The sequence below is a fragment of the Melospiza melodia genome, chromosome W (genome assembly GCF_035770615.1).
Source record: "Melospiza melodia melodia isolate bMelMel2 chromosome W, bMelMel2.pri, whole genome shotgun sequence".
Taxonomy (NCBI): Eukaryota; Metazoa; Chordata; class Aves; order Passeriformes; family Passerellidae; genus Melospiza; species Melospiza melodia.
Window position 1 is genome coordinate 38,881,042 of NC_086225.1, and position 22,245 is coordinate 38,903,286.

The window sequence follows — 22,245 nt, forward strand, 5'->3', positions numbered from 1 at the left end:
CACTGATGGCTCTGGTAAAAGCCACAAGTCCGTTGTGACTTGGTTTAATCAAAAGACTGATGTTTGGGAATCTGATATTCAAACAGTAGAGGGATCCCCTCAAATTGTTGAGCTTGCTGCAGTAGTTTGAGCTTTTCAGCTGTTTCCTCAGCCTTTTAATTTGGTCACAGATTCTGCTTATGTTGCTAATGTAGTCAGGAGAATAGAAGGTTCAATTTTAAAGGATGTTAGTAATGAAACTTTACATCGTTGGCTTTCATGTCTTTTTATAACTTTGCAATATAGAACTAATCCATATTTTGTTTCTCACATTAGGGCGCATTCTTCACTTCCTGGATTTTTAGTGGAAGGAAATGCAAGAGCGGACAAGCTGACAATGGTCATTTCTAACACATTGCCAAATATTTTTGAACAAGCAAAATTGAGTCATGCCTTTTTCCACCAAAATGCACAAGCACTCATGCGAATGTTCCAAATCACTAAAAGTCAAGCTAAAGCTATCATTCATACTTGCCCTGACTGTCAATTGGTACAACCTCCTGTTTCTACAGGAGCAATCAACCCCCGAGGCTTACAAAGCCTACAGTTGTGGCAAACAGGTGTTACTAAATAGCCTTCTTTTGGTAAATTTAAAAATATTCATGTTTCCATAGACACGTTCTCTGGTGCAGTTTTTGCTTCCCTTCACACAGGTGAAACTGGCAGCCATGCCTGTCATCATTTCCTGCAAGCTTTTGCTTCATTGGGTATACCCCAAGAAGTAAAAACTGACAATGGTCCCGCATACATATCTCAAAAATTGGCCACATTTTTAAATGAATGGGGTGTTCGACACATTTTTGGTATTCCCCACTCTCCCACAAGCCAAGCAATCATTGAAAGAACACATCAAACCTTAAAACGCATATTAGATCAACAGAGAGGGGGAACGGAAATCACCCCACAGATGAGACTGAGTAAGGCTTTGTATGGTTTTAATTTTCTAAACAGTTCAAGTACAGAACCAGATCCACCAATCTTTAGACACTTCAAATAGCACACAGGCAAAACTGAAAGAACATCCTCCTCTTCTAATTAGAAACCCTGACTCTGGACAGATGGAAGGCCCGTTTCAATTAATAACGTGGGGCAAAGGGTATGCTTCTATTTCCACAGGTGCTGGAAGAATTAAGTGGGTTCCTGCCAAAAACGTCAAACCGTATCGCACTTCAGAACCTGTTGTCGAGCCTAGAACTGAGGAAGCGAGTACGCAGACGTGGACCGAATGGAAGGATCCCGGGTCTCGCCTGACGCCTCTTGTGCCTGACGTTCTTTGTGCATCGGTGAACCCATGAACTCTGATTTTGTGCCAATGTTATTTATGAGTATACAAATTGAATGCTGAATGTTTGTTTAACGAAGCTAATTTTTGGCTGAAAATTTAGGTTATTGTTTTTGTTTAGAAAGAATTCTGCCAAAACTTAGTTCTTGAAAGAGATGGGGCAGAATCAAATGGTATACTTGTTTTGCTTGATTTTAATTGTTTTTTGTCGTGCAGATTTGCCTGTGGATCAACCGAAAACGAGTGTTTGGGTGACCTTAGCCAAGGCTGCCGGATCGGATACTATATGTCTGTCTAATTCGGAACCAGAAAAGCCTTCCTCAACCTGTTTGGTTGTTGTGCCAGTGAAAGAGTTTCCTTTGGTCAGAAAAGAATCCAATGGTAAACCAGGTGGAATTGACAATGGAAACAGTCCTTCCTTCAATTGGAACATTTGGTCCAACAAACTTCTCAGGGCAGCAAATGTTTCAAACAGTTGGGATGTGTTTCTGGAGACGGACCAATATCCACGGCAATTGCCAAAAGGGTATTGGATCATTTGCAGAGACAGAGGTTGGCAAGGCATTCCAGCCCACCTTGAAGGTGGCCCTTGTAGCATTGGTATGCTTACCATAATTGCCCCCACTGCCAAAGCAGTGATGAAAAAGAAACAAAGGAAAACAAGAGCTGTTCCTCATTATGATGAGAACTGTCAGAGTGATTTTATGCCTTGGAATGCCGCCAGAAGGGTTTCAGCAGGTATATTTCTACCCCAATTGGCTTCAGCTGTGGCATTGAGACAATTAGATCGAGTTGGATGTTGGCTGAGCAAACAAGCTAATGCCACATCCTCCGCAATCAGTGATATGTTGACCGATGTTGATAGTATTAGACATGCTACTCTTCAAAACAGAGCAGCCATTGATTTTCTTTTACTGGCACAAGGACATGGTTGTGAGGAATTTGAAGGATTGTGTTGTATGAATTTGTCTGATCATTCTGAATCCATTCACAAAAGCATTCAAAAATTAAAGGATCTGACAGCCCAAATTAAAGAAGATGGAGGTTCCTGGTTGGATGATTTGTTTCAAAATTGGAGTTTTGCACCTTGGCTAAGGCAACTTTGCAAGATAGGTCTTTACATATTAGGTGTTCTAATACTGATATTGATAGTGGCACCTTGTATACTCTGTTGTCTTCGGCGAATGATGAACAAAACAGTCCGAGAAGTTTTTGTCATTCAAGCAGGAGAACTAGGAAGTAGAAGCACAGAGAGTGTACGAAATCTCACGAAAGCAGTAGATGAGGGTATTGACATGAACGAAGGTTTTGAATTAAGGCCTTGGAATCGACCAGAGTTTTTTGAACGATGCCTTGCGACTGTTGCCAAACGTGATTCATATCTCTCTTTCAGGGATTGGGTCTTCACAGCATTAAGTTGCTGTGCCGTAATATAGCAATGCTTCAGTTTAGTGAAAATAGGTCTTCAGCAGATAATAAGCAGAAATTTTGCAATAGAGCTATGAAACGCAAATAGCAAGCGACAAGAAAATGAAAGCTTCTGGGTCAAACAGAGAGGGGGAAACGTTGGAATCCATAAGGTTAGAGGATTTTTAAGAAATGGTTACAAAGAAGTATGTAGGCCTTAGACTGGAGTTTTGTTAGCATTGCAGAAAAGTTTCCCATGCAAGCAGAAAAAGTTTTCCATGCAAGCAGAAAAGTTTCCCAAGCAGTAGACGTGACAAATAACAATAGGCTTCTGTAGAATTGGCTTTAGGATGGCAACAAGGTTATTTAATGTATATCTTTAGAAGGTTAGCATGAATAGAACTCTGTTCTTTGTCTCTTATCAACTAGTCTTTGTTTTAGCTATGATTACCTATGTTTTATAAGATTGGATAGAATGCTTGTCAAGATGTGTTTTCTGTGTCTGATTGGCTGAATTCTAGTCTGAGATGATTTTATGTATTGCTGTATGAGCCCTGTTGAAGGAGACATTTTTTGGTGTGGATCAGTGAGCTGTCATGTCTCCATTTTGTATTTTGAGACTGATGTGCTGGAAATAAAAGCAAAAATCTCTTCACTGGTCTGGTTACCATGTTATCCATATTTGGATATTTTGCCGCGGCCTAGTGGGTTCCTTTTTTAAGGCGTGGGTTCCTGACACTATTGGACTTATACCTGTCCCATCCCCCGCATATTGGTGCCTCGTGTGAGGACGTAGAATAGAAGAAAAACAAAGAAAAATCGTGGAAGTACCAGCTGCGGAGACCCAAGTGTTAACAAGGAGCACACTGTATCATCTCTCCCGCCGAAGCCAAGAAAATTGTAAGTAACTTATCTCGGGAGAGCGCTTGGGTGACGTTGGGAGGCAAAATAGCGAAAAAGAAAATTATTAAAAGAACACAAAAATGGGAACGAATTTATCAAAAGTTGAATGGGATGTTTTCCATCAATTAGAGACAATGTTACAAGAAAAAGGTCACTCTGAAATTTCAAAAACTGAGCTTAAAAACTTACTTATCTGGGTTAAAGCGAATACGCAAGATTTAAATCTGCAGTCTGCTTTTACTTTTCAATTTTGGGATCAGATAAACTGGAGAATCTATAATCTAGTCTCTCTCAAAAAAGATGAAAGCTTAAGAGAACTTATGCCGGTTTGTAGAGCGCTGTTGGAGCACTGTTTTAAACAAACTGATAATAATAAGATCAACTTGGACTCAGAAAACAAAGCTTCTGGTTCTGTCTCATTAAATTCCAGTAAACCGGAGACTGTGTGAGTATCGGAGAATGTTACAAGTGTTGTTGCAAATGCTGAAAGTATTGCTTTGAACTCTGTTGACCAAAATCTTTCTTCTCTCTCTCTGGGAAAAAAATGAGACTCTTTTGGACTTTTCTTCGCGTTGTTCTGTTAATGTAAAAATATGTGACTCTTGTAAGGGGGATGGAACAAAGTGTGTAAAAGATGGAAATGAAAAAGTGACTGTACTTCCTAAAATTGTTTGTGCAGGGACACTGAAACCTGAATTGGATTCTGTTGGGCCTGGGGTGGAGGCTGAGGTGGCTGCTTCCACTCGGGAAATTGTGGTTCCGGGGAACTCTTTTTCAGTTAAGCAAAAACATGGTTGTTCTGGTGTTTGTCAATCTATAGATACAGAGAAAGAAAAGTTGGCTTTAAGGGTGGAGTCCTTTGAAAGGAAGAGATGGAAGAAACTCGCGACTGTGTTGTTGCTGAAATTCAAAAAGCTGGACTTGAAATCTCTGCAACGAAAATTCAACAAGTTTCACCTTAGAAGTACCTGGGATGGAAGACGATGGAAGACGATGGAAGACGACAATAATACCACAGAAAATTCAGATCCGAACCAGAGTCAACAACCTACAAGAGTTACAACAACTTCTAGGAGAAATCAACTGGGTCAGACCGATGTTGGGAATCACCAATGATGAACTGAGTCCGCTCTTCGATTTGCTGTGAGGAAGTTGCGATATCACTTCGCCAAGAACTTTAACCCCTGAAGCTCGTGCTGCTCTCGACAAAGTCACAGAAGCTCTTCAAAAAAGACAAGCTCATCGCTGCGTTCCTGAAAATCCTTTCTTTCTTGCAATCTTAGGAGAGAAGATGCAGCTTTGTGGTCTCATTTTCCAGTGGGATGCCACAGAACAAGTTCCTTTGTTAATAATGGAATTGGCTTTTCCTCCCTACAGGTTTTCAAAGACCATTGGCTCAGTTTTAGAAATGATTGCATACATTATAATTAAGGCTAGAACCAGATTGTTAACTTTGGCAGGTCAAGAATGTTCAGTTATCTATTTGCCATTGAAAAATGATTATTTCAATTGGGCAATGCAAAATTCTGATGATTTACAATATGCATTCTTAGGTTTTCCAGGTGTTTGTTCCATACACTATTCAGCTCACAAACTACTGCAAGCAAAATTGAGTTTCAGAGAAAAACCTAAATTAAGTGAAGAACCTTTACAAGCTGTGACTCTCTTCACTGATGGCTCTGGTAAAAGCCACAAGTCCGTTGTGACTTGGTTTAATCAAAAGACTGATGTTTGGGAATCTGATATTCAAACAGTAGAGGGATCCCCTCAAATTGTTGAGCTTGCTGCAGTAGTTTGAGCTTTTCAGCTGTTTCCTCAGCCTTTTAATTTGGTCACAGATTCTGCTTATGTTGCTAATGTAGTCAGGAGAATAGAAGGTTCAATTTTAAAGGATGTTAGTAATGAAACTTTACATCGTTGGCTTTCATGTCTTTTTATAACTTTGCAATATAGAACTAATCCATATTTTGTTTCTCACATTAGGGCGCATTCTTCACTTCCTGGATTTTTAGTGGAAGGAAATGCAAGAGCGGACAAGCTGACAATGGTCATTTCTAACACATTGCCAAATATTTTTGAACAAGCAAAATTGAGTCATGCCTTTTTCCACCAAAATGCACAAGCACTCATGCGAATGTTCCAAATCACTAAAAGTCAAGCTAAAGCTATCATTCATACTTGCCCTGACTGTCAATTGGTACAACCTCCTGTTTCTACAGGAGCAATCAACCCCCGAGGCTTACAAAGCCTACAGTTGTGGCAAACAGGTGTTACTAAATAGCCTTCTTTTGGTAAATTTAAAAATATTCATGTTTCCATAGACAAGTTCTCTGGTGCAGTTTTTGCTTCCCTTCACACAGGTGAAACTGGCAGCCATGCCTGTCATCATTTCCTGCAAGCTTTTGCTTCATTGGGTATACCCCAAGAAGTAAAAACTGACAATGGTCCCGCATACATATCTCAAAAATTGGCCACATTTTTAAATGAATGGGGTGTTCGACACATTTTTGGTATTCCCCACTCTCCCACAAGCCAAGCAATCATTGAAAGAACACATCAAACCTTAAAACGCATATTAGATCAACAGAGAGGGGGAACGGAAATCACCCCACAGATGAGACTGAGTAAGGCTTTGTATGGTTTTAATTTTCTAAATAGTTCAAGTACAGAACCAGATCCACCAATCTTTAGACACTTTTCAAATAGCACACAGGCAAAACTGAAAGAACATCCTCCTCTTCTAATTAGAAACCCTGACTCTGGACAGATGGAAGGCCCGTTTCAATTAATAACGTGGGGCAAAGGGTATGCTTCTATTTCCACAGGTGCTGGAAGAATTAAGTGGGTTCCTGCCAAAAACGTCAAACCGTATCGCACTTCAGAACCTGTTGTCGAGCCTAGAACTGAGGAAGCGAGTACGCAGACGTGGACCGAATGGAAGGATCCCGGGTCTCGCCTGACGCCTCTTGTGCCTGACGTTCTTTGTGCATCGGTGAACCCATGAACTCTGATTTTGTGCCAATGTTATTTATGAGTATACAAATTGAATGCTGAATGTTTGTTTAACGAAGCTAATTTTTGGCTGAAAATTTAGGTTATTGTTTTTGTTTAGAAAGAATTCTGCCAAAACTTAGTTCTTGAAAGAGATGGGGCAGAATCAAATGGTATACTTGTTTTGCTTGATTTTAATTGTTTTTTGTCGTGCAGATTTGCCTGTGGATCAACCGAAAACGAGTGTTTGGGTGACCTTAGCCAAGGCTGCCGGATCGGATACTATATGTCTGTCTAATTCGGAACCAGAAAAGCCTTCCTCAACCTGTTTGGTTGTTGTGCCAGTGAAAGAGTTTCCTTTGGTCAGAAAAGAATCCAATGGTAAACCAGGTGGAATTGACAATGGAAACAGTCCTTCCTTCAATTGGAACATTTGGTCCAACAAACTTCTCAGGGCAGCAAATGTTTCAAACAGTTGGGATGTGTTTCTGGAGACGGACCAATATCCACGGCAATTGCCAAAAGGGTATTGGATCATTTGCGGAGACAGAGGTTGGCAAGGCATTCCAGCCCACCTTGAAGGTGGCCCTTGTAGCATTGGTATGCTTACCATAATTGCCCCCACTGCCAAAGCAGTGATGAAAAAGAAACAAAGGAAAACAAGAGCTGTTCCTCATTATGATGAGAACTGTCAGAGTGATTTTATGCCTTGGAATGCCGCCAGAAGGCTTTCAGCAGGTATATTTCTACCCCAATTGGCTTCAGCTGTGGCATTGAGACAATTAGATCGAGTTGGATGTTGGCTGAGCAAACAAGCTAATGCCACATCCTCCGCAATCAGTGATATGTTGACCGATGTTGATAGTATTAGACATGCTACTCTTCAAAACAGAGCAGCCATTGATTTTCTTTTACTGGCACAAGGACATGGTTGTGAGGAATTTGAAGGATTGTGTTGTATGAATTTGTCTGATCATTCTGAATCCATTCACAAAAGCATTCAAAAATTAAAGGATCTGACAGCCCAAATTAAAGAAGATGGAGGTTCCTGGTTGGATGATTTGTTTCAAAATTGGAGTTTTGCACCTTGGCTAAGGCAACTTTGCAAGATAGGTCTTTACATATTAGGTGTTCTAATACTGATATTGATAGTGGCACCTTGTATACTCTGTTGTCTTCGGCGAATGATGAACAAAACAGTCCGAGAAGTTTTTGTCATTCAAGCAGGAGAACTAGGAAGTAGAAGCACAGAGAGTGTACGAAATCTCACGAAAGCAGTAGATGAGGGTATTGACATGAACGAAGGTTTTGAATTAAGGCCTTGGAATCGACCAGAGTTTTTTGAACGATGCCTTGCGACTGTTGCCAAACGTGATTCATATCTCTCTTTCAGGGATTGGGTCTTCACAGCATTAAGTTGCTGTGCCGTAATATAGCAATGCTTCAGTTTAGTGAAAATAGGTCTTCAGCAGATAATAAGCAGAAATTTTGCAATAGAGCTATGAAACGCAAATAGCAAGCGACAAGAAAATGAAAGCTTCTGGGTCAAACAGAGAGGGGGAAACGTTGGAATCCATAAGGTTAGAGGATTTTTAAGAAATGGTTACAAAGAAGTATGTAGGCCTTAGACTGGAGTTTTGTTAGCATTGCAGAAAAGTTTCCCATGCAAGCAGAAAAAGTTTTCCATGCAAGCAGAAAAGTTTCCCAAGCAGTAGACGTGACAAATAACAATAGGCTTCTGTAGAATTGGCTTTAGGATGGCAACAAGGTTATTTAATGTATATCTTTAGAAGGTTAGCATGAATAGAACTCTGTTCTTTGTCTCTTATCAACTAGTCTTTGTTTTAGCTATGATTACCTATGTTTTATAAGATTGGATAGAATGCTTGTCAAGATGTGTTTTCTGTGTCTGATTGGCTGAATTCTAGTCTGAGATGATTTTATGTATTGCTGTATGAGCCCTGTTGAAGGAGACATTTTTTGGTGTGGATCAGTGAGCTGTCATGTCTCCATTTTGTATTTTGAGACTGATGTGCTGGAAATAAAAGCAAAAATCTCTTCACTGGTCTGGTTACCATGTTATCCATATTTGGATATTTTGCCGCGGCCTAGTGGGTTCCTTTTTTAAGGCGTGGGTTCCTGACACTATTGGACTTATACCTGTCCCATCCCCCGCATATTGGTGCCTCGTGTGAGGACGTAGAATAGAAGAAAAACAAAGAAAAATCGTGGAAGTACCAGCTGCGGAGACCCAAGTGTTAACAAGGAGCATACTGTATCATCTCTCCCGCCGAAGCCAAGAAAATTGTAAGTAACTTATCTCGGGAGAGCGCTTGGGTGACGTTGGGAGGCAAAATAGCGAAAAAGAAAATTATTAAAAGAACACAAAAATGGGAACGAATTTATCAAAAGTTGAATGGGATGTTTTTCATCAATTAGAGACAATGTTACAAGAAAAAGGTCACTCTGAAATTTCAAAAACTGAGCTTAAAAACTTACTTATCTGGGTTAAAGCGAATACGCAAGATTTAAATCTGCAGTCTGCTTTTACTTTTCAATTTTGGGATCAGATAAACTGGAGAATCTATAATCTAGTCTCTCTCAAAAAAGATGAAAGCTTAAGAGAACTTATGCCGGTTTGTAGAGCGCTGTTGGAGCACTGTTTTAAACAAACTGATAATAATAAGATCAACTTGGACTCAGAAAACAAAGCTTCTGGTTCTGTCTCATTAAATTCCAGTAAACCGGAGACTGTGTGAGTATCGGAGAATGTTACAAGTGTTGTTGCAAATGCTGAAAGTATTGCTTTGAACTCTGTTGACCAAAATCTTTCTTCTCTCTCTCTGGGAAAAAAATGAGACTCTTTTGGACTTTTCTTCGCGTTGTTCTGTTAATGTAAAAATATGTGACTCTTGTAAGGGGGATGGAACAAAGTGTGTAAAAGATGGAAATGAAAAAGTTGTTTGTGCAGGGACACTGAAACCTGAATTGGATTCTGTTGGGCCTGGGGTGGAGGCTGAGGTGGCTGCTTCCACTCGGGAAATTGTGGTTCCGGGGAACTCTTTTTCAGTTAAGCAAAAACATGGTTGTTCTGGTGTTTGTCAATCTATAGATACAGAGAAAGAAAAGTTGGCTTTAAGGGTGGAGTCCTTTGAAAGGAAGAGATGGAAGAAACTCGCGACTGTGTTGTTGCTGAAATTCAAAAAGCTGGACTTGAAATCTCTGCAACGAAAATTCAACAAGTTTCACCTTAGAAGTACCTGGGATGGAAGACGATGGAAGACGATGGAAGACGACAATAATACCACAGAAAATTCAGATCCGAACCAGAGTCAACAACCTACAAGAGTTACAACAACTTCTAGGAGAAATCAACTGGGTCAGACCGATGTTGGGAATCACCAATGATGAACTGAGTCCGCTCTTCCATTTGCTGAGAGGAAGTTGCGACATCACTTCGCCAAGAACTTTAACCCCTGAAGCTCGTGCTGCTCTCGACAAAGTCACAGAAGCTCTTCAAAAAAGACAAGCTCATCGCTGCGTTCCTGAAAATCCTTTCTTTCTTGCAATCTTAGGAGAGAAGATGCAGCTTTGTGGTCTCATTTTCCAGTGGGATGCCACAGAACAAGTTCCTTTGTTAATAATGGAATTGGCTTTTCCTCCCTACAGGTTTTCAAAGACCATTGGCTCAGTTTTAGAAATGATTGCATACATTATAATTAAGGCTAGAACCAGATTGTTAACTTTGGCAGGTCAAGAATGTTCAGTTATCTATTTGCCATTGAAAAATGATTATTTCAATTGGGCAATGCAAAATTCTGATGATTTACAATATGCATTCTTAGGTTTTCCAGGTGTTTGTTCCATACACTATTCAGCTCACAAACTACTGCAAGCAAAATTGAGTTTCAGAGAAAAACCTAAATTAAGTGAAGAACCTTTACATGCTGTGACTCTCTTCACTGATGGCTCTGGTAAAAGCCACAAGTCCGTTGTGACTTGGTTTAATCAAAAGACTGATGTTTGGGAATCTGATATTCAAACAGTAGAGGGATCCCCTCAAATTGTTGAGCTTGCTGCAGTAGTTTGAGCTTTTCAGCTGTTTCCTCAGCCTTTTAATTTGGTCACAGATTCTGCTTATGTTGCTAATGTAGTCAGGAGAATAGAAGGTTCAATTTTAAAGGATGTTAGTAATGAAACTTTACATCGTTGGCTTTCATGTCTTTTTATAACTTTGCAATATAGAACTAATCCATATTTTGTTTCTCACATTAGGGCGCATTCTTCACTTCCTGGATTTTTAGTGGAAGGAAATGCAAGAGCGGACAAGCTGACAATGGTCATTTCTAACACATTGCCAAATATTTTTGAACAAGCAAAATTGAGTCATGCCTTTTTCCACCAAAATGCACAAGCACTCATGCGAATGTTCCAAATCACTAAAAGTCAAGCTAAAGCTATCATTCATACTTGCCCTGACTGTCAATTGGTACAACCTCCTGTTTCTACAGGAGCAATCAACCCCCGAGGCTTACAAAGCCTACAGTTGTGGCAAACAGGTGTTACTAAATAGCCTTCTTTTGGTAAATTTAAAAATATTCATGTTTCCATAGACACGTTCTCTGGTGCAGTTTTTGCTTCCCTTCACACAGGTGAAACTGGCAGCCATGCCTGTCATCATTTCCTGCAAGCTTTTGCTTCATTGGGTATACCCCAAGAAGTAAAAACTGACAATGGTCCCGCATACATATCTCAAAAATTGGCCACATTTTTAAATGAATGGGGTGTTCGACACATTTTTGGTATTCCCCACTCTCCCACAAGCCAAGCAATCATTGAAAGAACACATCAAACCTTAAAACGCATATTAGATCAACAGAGAGGGGGAACGGAAATCACCCCACAGATGAGACTGAGTAAGGCTTTGTATGGTTTTAATTTTCTAAACAGTTCAAGTACAGAACCAGATCCACCAATCTTTAGACACTTTTCAAATAGCACACAGGCAAAACTGAAAGAACATCCTCCTCTTCTAATTAGAAACCCTGACTCTGGACAGATGGAAGGCCCGTTTCAATTAATAACGTGGGGCAAAGGGTATGCTTCTATTTCAACAGGTGCTGGAAGAATTAAGTGGGTTCCTGCCAAAAACGTCAAACCGTATCGCACTTCAAAACCTGTTGTCGAGCCTAGAACTGAGGAAGCGAGTACGCAGACGTGGACCGAATGGAAGGATCCCGGGTCTCGCCTGACGCCTCTTGTGCCTGACGTTCTTTGTGCATCGGTGAACCCATGAACTCTGATTTTGTGCCAATGTTATTTATGAGTATACAAATTGAATGCTGAATGTTTGTTTAACGAAGCTAATTTTTGGCTGAAAATTTAGGTTATTGTTTTTGTTTAGAAAGAATTCTGCCAAAACTTAGTTCTTGAAAGAGATGGGGCAGAATCAAATGGTATACTTGTTTTGCTTGATTTTAATTGTTTTTTGTCGTGCAGATTTGCCTGTGGATCAACCGAAAACGAGTGTTTGGGTGACCTTAGCCAAGGCTGCCGGATCGGATACTATATGTCTGTCTAATTCGGAACCAGAAAAGCCTTCCTCAACCTGTTTGGTTGTTGTGCCAGTGAAAGAGTTTCCTTTGGTCAGAAAAGAATCCAATGGTAAACCAGGTGGAATTGACAATGGAAACAGTCCTTCCTTCAATTGGAACATTTGGTCCAACAAACTTCTCAGGGCAGCAAATGTTTCAAACAGTTGGGATGTGTTTCTGGAGACGGACCAATATCCACGGCAATTGCCAAAAGGGTATTGGATCATTTGCGGAGACAGAGGTTGGCAAGGCATTCCAGCCCACCTTGAAGGTGGCCCTTGTAGCATTGGTATGCTTACCATAATTGCCCCCACTGCCAAAGCAGTGATGAAAAAGAAACAAAGGAAAACAAGAGCTGTTCCTCATTATGATGAGAACTGTCAGAGTGATTTTATGCCTTGGAATGCCGCCAGAAGGCTTTCAGCAGGTATATTTCTACCCCAATTGGCTTCAGCTGTGGCATTGAGACAATTAGATCGAGTTGGATGTTGGCTGAGCAAACAAGCTAATGCCACATCCTCCGCAATCAGTGATATGTTGACCGATGTTGATAGTATTAGACATGCTACTCTTCAAAACAGAGCAGCCATTGATTTTCTTTTACTGGCACAAGGACATGGTTGTGAGGAATTTGAAGGATTGTGTTGTATGAATTTGTCTGATCATTCTGAATCCATTCACAAAAGCATTCAAAAATTAAAGGATCTGACAGCCCAAATTAAAGAAGATGGAGGTTCCTGGTTGGATGATTTGTTTCAAAATTGGAGTTTTGCACCTTGGCTAAGGCAACTTTGCAAGATAGGTCTTTACATATTAGGTGTTCTAATACTGATATTGATAGTGGCACCTTGTATACTCTGTTGTCTTCGGCGAATGATGAACAAAACAGTCCGAGAAGTTTTTGTCATTCAAGCAGGAGAACTAGGAAGTAGAAGCACAGAGAGTGTACGAAATCTCACGAAAGCAGTAGATGAGGGTATTGACATGAACGAAGGTTTTGAATTAAGGCCTTGGAATCGACCAGAGTTTTTTGAACGATGCCTTGTGACTGTTGCCAAACGTGATTCATATCTCTCTTTCAGGGATTGGGTCTTCACAGCATTAAGTTGCTGTGCCGTAATATAGCAATGCTTCAGTTTAGTGAAAATAGGTCTTCAGCAGATAATAAGCAGAAATTTTGCAATAGAGCTATGAAACGCAAATAGCAAGCGACAAGAAAATGAAAGCTTCTGGGTCAAACAGAGAGGGGGAAACGTTGGAATCCATAAGGTTAGAGGATTTTTAAGAAATGGTTACAAAGAAGTATGTAGGCCTTAGACTGGAGTTTTGTTAGCATTGCAGAAAAGTTTCCCATGCAAGCAGAAAAAGTTTTCCATGCAAGCAGAAAAGTTTCCCAAGCAGTAGACGTGACAAATAACAATAGGCTTCTGTAGAATTGGCTTTAGGATGGCAACAAGGTTATTTAATGTATATCTTTAGAAGGTTAGCATGAATAGAACTCTGTTCTTTGTCTCTTATCAACTAGTCTTTGTTTTAGCTATGATTACCTATGTTTTATAAGATTGGATAGAATGCTTGTCAAGATGTGTTTTCTGTGTCTGATTGGCTGAATTCTAGTCTGAGATGATTTTATGTATTGCTGTATGAGCCCTGTTGAAGGAGACATTTTTTTGGTGTGGATCAGTGAGCTATCATGTCTCCATTTTGAATTTTGAGACTGATGTGCTGGAAATAAAAGCAAAAATCTCTTCACTGGTCTGGTTACCATGTTATCCATATTTGGATATTTTGCCGCGGCCTAGTGGGTTCCTTTTTTAAGGCGTGGGTTCCTGACACTATTGGACTTATACCTGTCCCATCCCCCGCATATTGGTGCCTCGTGTGAGGACGTAGAATAGAAGAAAAACAAAGAAAAATCGTGGAAGTACCAGCTGCGGAGACCCAAGTGTTAACAAGGAGCATACTGTATCATCTCTCCCGCCGAAGCCAAGAAAATTGTAAGTAACTTATCTCGGGAGAGCGCTTGGGTGACGTTGGGAGGCAAAATAGCGAAAAAGAAAATTATTAAAAGAACACAAAAATGGGAACGAATTTATCAAAAGTTGAATGGGATGTTTTTCATCAATTAGAGACAATGTTACAAGAAAAAGGTCACTCTGAAATTTCAAAAACTGAGCTTAAAAACTTACTTATCTGGGTTAAAGCGAATACGCAAGATTTAAATCTGCAGTCTGCTTTTACTTTTCAATTTTGGGATCAGATAAACTGGAGAATCTATAATCTAGTCTCTCTCAAAAAAGATGAAAGCTTAAGAGAACTTATGCCGGTTTGTAGAGCGCTGTTGGAGCACTGTTTTAAACAAACTGATAATAATAAGATCAACTTGGACTCAGAAAACAAAGCTTCTGGTTCTGTCTCATTAAATTCCAGTAAACCGGAGACTGTGTGAGTATCGGAGAATGTTACAAGTGTTGTTGCAAATGCTGAAAGTATTGCTTTGAACTCTGTTGACCAAAATCTTTCTTCTCTCTCTCTGGGAAAAAAATGAGACTCTTTTGGACTTTTCTTCGCGTTGTTCTGTTAATGTAAAAATATGTGACTCTTGTAAGGGGGATGGAACAAAGTGTGTAAAAGATGGAAATGAAAAAGTGACTGTACTTCCTAAAATTGTTTGTGCAGGGACACTGAAACCTGAATTGGATTCTGTTGGGCCTGGGGTGGAGGCTGAGGTGGCTGCTTCCACTCGGGAAATTGTGGTTCCGGGGAACTCTTTTTCAGTTAAGCAAAAACATGGTTGTTCTGGTGTTTGTCAATCTATAGATACAGAGAAAGAAAAATTGGCTTTAAGGGTGGAGTCCTTTGAAAGGAAGAGATGGAAGAAACTGGCGACTGTGTTGTTGCTGAAATTCAAAAAGCTGGACTTGAAATCTCTGCAACGAAAATTCAACAAGTTTCACCTTAGAAGTACCTGGGATGGAAGATGATGGAAGACGATGGAAGACGACAATAATACCACAGAAAATTCAGATCCGAACCAGAGTCAACAACCTACAAGAGTTACAACAACTTCTAGGAGAAATCAACTGGGTCAGACCGATGCTGGGAATCACCAATGATGAACTGAGTCCGCTCTTCCATTTGCTGAGAGGAAGTTGCGACATCACTTCGCCAAGAACTTTAACCCCTGAAGCTCGTGCTGCTCTCGACAAAGTCACAGAAGCTCTTCAAAAAAGACAAGCTCATCGCTGCGTTCCTGAAAATCCTTTCTTTCTTGCAATCTTAGGAGAGAAGATGCAGCTTTGTGGTCTCATTTTCCAGTGGGATGCCACAGAACAAGATCCTTTGTTAATAATGGAATGGGTTTTTCCTCCCTACAGGTTTTCAAAGACCATTTGCTCAGTTTTAGAAATGATTGCATACATTATAATTAAGGCTAGAACCAGATTGTTAACTTTGGCAGGTCAAGAATGTTCAGTTATCTATTTGCCATTGAAAAATGAGTATTTCAATTGGGCAATGCAAAATTCTGATGATTTACAATATGCATTCTTAGGTTTTCCAGGTGTTTGTTCCATACACTATCCAGCTCACAAACTACTGCAAGCAAAATTGAGTTTCAGAGAAAAACCTAAATTAAATGAAGAACCTTTACAAGCTGTGACTCTCTTCACTGATGGCTCTGGTAAAAGCCACAAGTCCGTTGTGACTTGGTTTAATCAAAAGACTGATGTTTGGGAATCTGATATTCAAACAGTAGAGGGATCCCCTCAAATTGTTGAGCTTGCTGCAGTAGTTTGAGCTTTTCAGCTGTTTCCTCAGCCTTTTAATTTGGTCACAGATTCTGCTTATGTTGCTAATGTAGTCAGGAGAATAGAAGGTTCCATTTTAAAGGATGTTAGTAATGAAACTTTACATCGTTGGCTTTCATGTCTTTTTATAACTTTGCAATATAGAACTAATCCATATTTTGTTTCTCACATTAGGGCGCATTCTTCACTTCCTGGATTTTTAGTGGAAGGAAATGCAAGAGCGGACAAGCTGACAATGGTCATTTCTAACACATTGCCAAATATTTTTGAACAAGCAAAATTGAGTCATGCCTTTTTCCACCAAAATGCACAAGCACTCATGCGAATGTTCCAAATCACTAAAAGTCAAGCTAAAGCTATCATTCATACTTGCCCTGACTGTCAATTGGTACAACCTCCTGTTTCTACAGGAGCAATCAACCCCCGAGGCTTACAAAGCCTACAGTTGTGGCAAACAGGTGTTACTAAATAGCCTTCTTTTGGTAAATTTAAAAATATTCATGTTTCCATAGACACGTTCTCTGGTGCAGTTTTTGCTTCCCTTCACACAGGTGAAACTGGCAGCCATGCCTGTCATCATTTCCTGCAAGCTTTTGCTTCATTGGGTATACCCCAAGAAGTAAAAACTGACAATGGTCCCGCATACATATCTCAAAAATTGGCCACATTTTTAAATGAATGGGGTGTTCGACACATTTTTGGTATTCCCCACTCTCCCACAAGCCAAGCAATCATTGAAAGAACACATCAAACCTTAAAACGCATATTAGATCAACAGAGAGGGGGAACGGAAATCACCCCACAGATGAGACTGAGTAAGGCTTTGTATGGTTTTAATTTTCTAAATAGTTCAAGTACAGAACCAGATCCACCAATCTTTAGACACTTTTCAAATAGCACACAGGCAAAACTGAAAGAACATCCTCCTCTTCTAATTAGAAACCCTGACTCTGGACAGATGGAAGGCCCGTTTCAATTAATAACGTGGGGCAAAGGGTATGCTTCTATTTCCACAGGTGCTGGAAGAATTAAGTAGGTTCCTTGCCAAAAACGTCAAACCGTATCGCACTTCAGAACCTGTTGTCGAGCCTAGAACTGAGGAAGCGAGTACGCAGACGTGGACCGAATGGAAGGATCCCGGGTCTCGCCTGACGCCTCTTGTGCCTGACGTTCTTTGTGCATCGGTGAACCCATGAACTCTGATTTTGTGCCAATGTTATTTATGAGTATACAAATTGAATGCTGAATGTTTGTTTAACGAAGCTAATTTTTGGCTGAAAATTTAGGTTATTGTTTTTGTTTAGAAAGAATTCTGCCAAAACTTAGTTCTTGAAAGAGATGGGGCAGAATCAAATGGTATACTTGTTTTGCTTGATTTTAATTGTTTTTTGTCGTGCAGATTTGCCTGTGGATCAACTGAAAACGAGTGTTTGGGTGACCTTAGCCAAGGCTGCCGGATCGGATACTATATGTCTGTCTAATTCGGAACCAGAAAAGCCTTCCTCAACGTGTTTGGTTGTTGTGCCAGTGAAAGAGTTTCCTTTGGTCAGAAAAGAATCCAATGGTAAACCAGGTGGAATTGACAATGGAAACAGTCCTTCCTTCAATTGGAACATTTGGTCCAACAAACTTCTCAGGGCAGCAAATATTTCAAACAGTTGGGATGTGTTTCTGGAAACGGACCAATATCCACGGCAATTGCCAAAAGGGTATTGGATCATTTGCGGAGACAGAGGTTGGCAAGGCATTCCAGCCCACCTTGAAGGTGGCCCTTGTAGCATTGGTATGCTTACCATAATTGCCCCCACTGCCAAAGCAGTGATGAAAAAGAAACAAAGGAAAACAAGAGCTGTTCCTCATTATGATGAGAACTGTCAGAGTGATTTTATGCCTTGGAATGCCGCCAGAAGGGTTTCAGCAGGTATATTTCTACCCCAATTGGCTTCAGCTGTGGCATTGAGACAATTAGATCGAGTTGGATGTTGGCTGAGCAAACAAGCTAATGCCACATCCTCCGCAATTAGTGATATGTTGACCGATGTTGATAGTATTAGACATGCTACTCTTCAAAACAGAGCAGCCATTGATTTTCTTTTACTGGCACAAGGACATGGTTGTGAGGAATTTGAAGGATTGTGTTGTATGAATTTGTCTGATCATTCTGAATCCATTCACAAAAGCATTCAAAAATTAAAGGATCTGACAGCCCAAATTAAAGAAGATGGAGGTTCCTGGTTGGATGATTTGTTTCAAAATTGGAGTTTTGCACCTTGGCTAAGGCAACTTTGCAAGATAGGTCTTTACATATTAGGTGTTCTAATACTGATATTGATAGTGGCACCTTGTATACTCTGTTGTCTTCGGCGAATGATGAACAAAACAGTCCGAGAAGTTTTTGTCATTCAAGCAGGAGAACTAGGAAGTAGAAGCACAGAGAGTGTACGAAATCTCACGAAAGCAGTAGATGAGGGTATTGACATGAACGAAGGTTTTGAATTAAGGCCTTGGAATCGACCAGAGTTTTTTGAACGATGCCTTGCGACTGTTGCCAAACGTGATTCATAGCTCTCTTTCAGGGATTGGGTCTTCACAGCATTAAGTTGCTGTGCCGTAATATAGCAATGCTTCAGTTTAGTGAAAATAGGTCTTCAGCAGATAATAAGCAGAAATTTTGCAATAGAGCTATGAAACGCAAATAGCAAGCGACAAGAAAATGAAAGCTTCTGGGTCAAACAGAGAGGGGGAAACGTTGGAATCCATAAGGTTAGAGGATTTTTAAGAAATGGTTACAAAGAAGTATGTAGGCCTTAGACTGGAGTTTTGTTAGCATTGCAGAAAAGTTTCCCATGCAAGCAGAAAAAGTTTTCCATGCAAGCAGAAAAGTTTCCCAAGCAGTAGACGTGACAAATAACAATAGGCTTCTGTAGAATTGGCTTTAGGATGGCAACAAGGTTATTTAATGTATATCTTTAGAAGGTTAGCATGAATAGAACTCTGTTCTTTGTCTCTTATCAACTAGTCTTTGTTTTAGCTATGATTACCTATGTTTTATAACATTGGATAGAATGCTTGTCAAGATGTGTTTTCTGTGTCTGATTGGCTGAATTCTAGTCTGAGATGATTTTATGTATTGCTGTATGAGCCCTGTTGAAGGAGACATTTTTTTGGTGTGGATCAGTGAGCTGTCATGTCTCCATTTTGTATTTTGAGACTGATGTGCTGGAAATAAAAGCAAAAATCTCTTCACTGGTCTGGTTACCATGTTATCCATATTTGGATATTTTGCCGCGGCCTAGTGGGTTCCTTTTTTAAGGCGTGGGTTCCTGACACTATTGGACTTATACCTGTCCCGTCCCCCGCATATTGGTGCCTCGTGTGAGGACGTAGAATAGAAGAAAAACAAAGAAAAATCGTGGAAGTACCAGCTGCGGAGACCCAAGTGTTAACAAGGAGCACACTGTATCATCTCTCCTGCCGAAGCCAAGAAAATTGTAAGTAACTTATCTCGGGAGAGCGCTTGGGTGACGTTGGGAGGCAAAATAGCGAAAAAGAAAATTATTACAAGAACACAAAAATGGGAACGAATTTATCAAAAGTTGAATGGGATGTTTTTCATCAATTAGAGACAATGTTACAAGAAAAAGGTCACTCTGAAATTTCAAAAACTGAGCTTAAAAACTTACTTATCTGGGTTAAAGCGAATACGCAAGATTTAAATCTGCAGTCTGCTTTTACTTTTCAATTTTGGGATCAGATAAACTGGAGAATCTATAATCTAGTCTCTCTCAAAAAAGATGAAAGCTTAAGAGAACTTATGCCGGTTTGTAGAGCGCTGTTGGAGCACTGTTTTAAACAAACTGATAATAATAAGATCAACTTGGACTCAGAAAACAAAGCTTCTGGTTCTGTCTCATTAAATTCCAGTAAACCGGAGACTGTGTGAGTATCGGAGAATGTTACAAGTGTTGTTGCAAATGCTGAAAGTATTGCTTTGAACTCTGTTGAACAAAATCTTTCTTCTCTCTCTCTGGGAAAAAATGAGACTCTTTTGGACTTTTCTTCGCGTTGTTCTGTTAATGTAAAAATATGTGACTCTTGTAAGGGGGATGGAACAAAGTGTGTAAAAGATGGAAATGAAAAAGTGACTGTACTTCCTAAAATTGTTTGTGCAGGGACACTGAAACCTGAATTGGATTCTGTTGGGCCTGGGGTGGAGGCTGAGGTGGCTGCTTCCACTCGGGAAATTGTGGTTCCGGGGAACTCTTTTTCAGTTAAGCAAAAACATGGTTGTTCTGGTGTTTGTCAATCTATAGATACAGAGAAAGAAAAATTGGCTTTAAGGGAGGAGTCCTTTGAAAGGAAGAGATGGAAGAAACTCGCGACTGTGTTGTTGCTGAAATTCAAAAAGCTGGACTTGAAATCTCTGCAACGAAAATTCAACAAGTTTCACCTTAGAAGTACCTGGGATGGAAGACGATGGAAGACGATGGAAGACGACAATAATACCACAGAAAATTCAGATCCGAACCAGAGTCAACAACCTACAAGAGTTACAACAACTTCTAGGAGAAATCAACTGGGTCAGACCGATGTTGGGAATCACCAATGATGAACTGAGTCCGCTCTTCCATTTGCTGAGAGGAAGTTGCGACATCACTTCGCCAAGAACTTTAACCCCTGAAGCTCGTGCTGCTCTCGACAAAGTCACAGAAGCTCTTCAGAAAAGACAAGCTCATCGTTGCGTTCCTGAAAATCCTTTCTTTCTTGCAATCTTAGGAGAGAAGATGCAGCTTTGTGGTCTCATTTTCCAGTGGGATGCCACAGAACAAGTTCCTTTGTTAATAATGGAATGGGTTTTTCCTCCCTACAGGTTTTCAAAGACCATTGGCTCAGTTTTAGAAATGATTGCATACATTATAATTAAGGCTAGAACCAGATTGTTAACTTTGGCAGGTCAAGAATGTTCAGTTATCTATTTGCCATTGAAAAATGAGTATTTCAATTGGGCAATGCAAAATTCTGATGATTTACAATATGCATTCTTAGGTTTTCCAGGTGTTTGTTCCATACACTATTCAGCTCACAAACTACTGCAAGCAAAATTGAGTTTCAGAGAAAAACCTAAATTAAGTGAAGAACCTTTACATGCTGTGACTCTCTTCACTGATGGCTCTGGTAAAAGCCACAAGTCCGTTGTGACTTGGTTTAATCAAAAGACTGATGTTTGGGAATCTGATATTCAAACAGTAGAGGGATCCCCTCAAATTGTTGAGCTTGCTGCAGTAGTTTGAGCTTTTCAGCTGTTTCCTCAGCCTTTTAATTTGGTCACAGATTCTGCTTATGTTGCTAATGTAGTCAGGAGAATAGAAGGTTCAATTTTAAAGGATGTTAGTAATGAAACTTTACATCGTTGGCTTTCATGTCTTTTTATAACTTTGCAATATAGAACTAATCCATATTTTGTTTCTCACATTAGGGCGCATTCTTCACTTCCTGGATTTTTAGTGGAAGGAAATGCAAGAGCGGACAAGCTGACAATGGTCATTTCTAACACATTGCCAAATATTTTTGAACAAGCAAAATTGAGTCATGCCTTTTTCCACCAAAATGCACAAGCACTCATGCGAATGTTCCAAATCACTAAAAGTCAAGCTAAAGCTATCATTCATACTTGCCCTGACTGTCAATTGGTACAACCTCCTGTTTCTACAGGAGCAATCAACCCCCGAGGCTTACAAAGCCTACAGTTGTGGCAAACAGGTGTTACTAAATAGCCTTCTTTTGGTAAATTTAAAAATATTCATGTTTCCATAGACACGTTCTCTGGTGCAGTTTTTGCTTCCCTTCACACAGGTGAAACTGGCAGCCATGCCTGTCATCATTTCCTGCAAGCTTTTGCTTCATTGGGTATACCCCAAGAAGTAAAAACTGACAATGGTCCCGCATACATATCTCAAAAATTGGCCACATTTTTAAATGAATGGGGTGTTCGACACATTTTTGGTATTCCCCACTCTCCCACAAGCCAAGCAATCATTGAAAGAACACATCAAACCTTAAAACGCATATTAGATCAACAGAGAGGGGGAACGGAAATCACCCCACAGATGAGACTGAGTAAGGCTTTGTATGGTTTTAATTTTCTAAATAGTTCAAGTACAGAACCAGATCCACCAATCTTTAGACACTTTTCAAATAGCACACAGGCAAAACTGAAAGA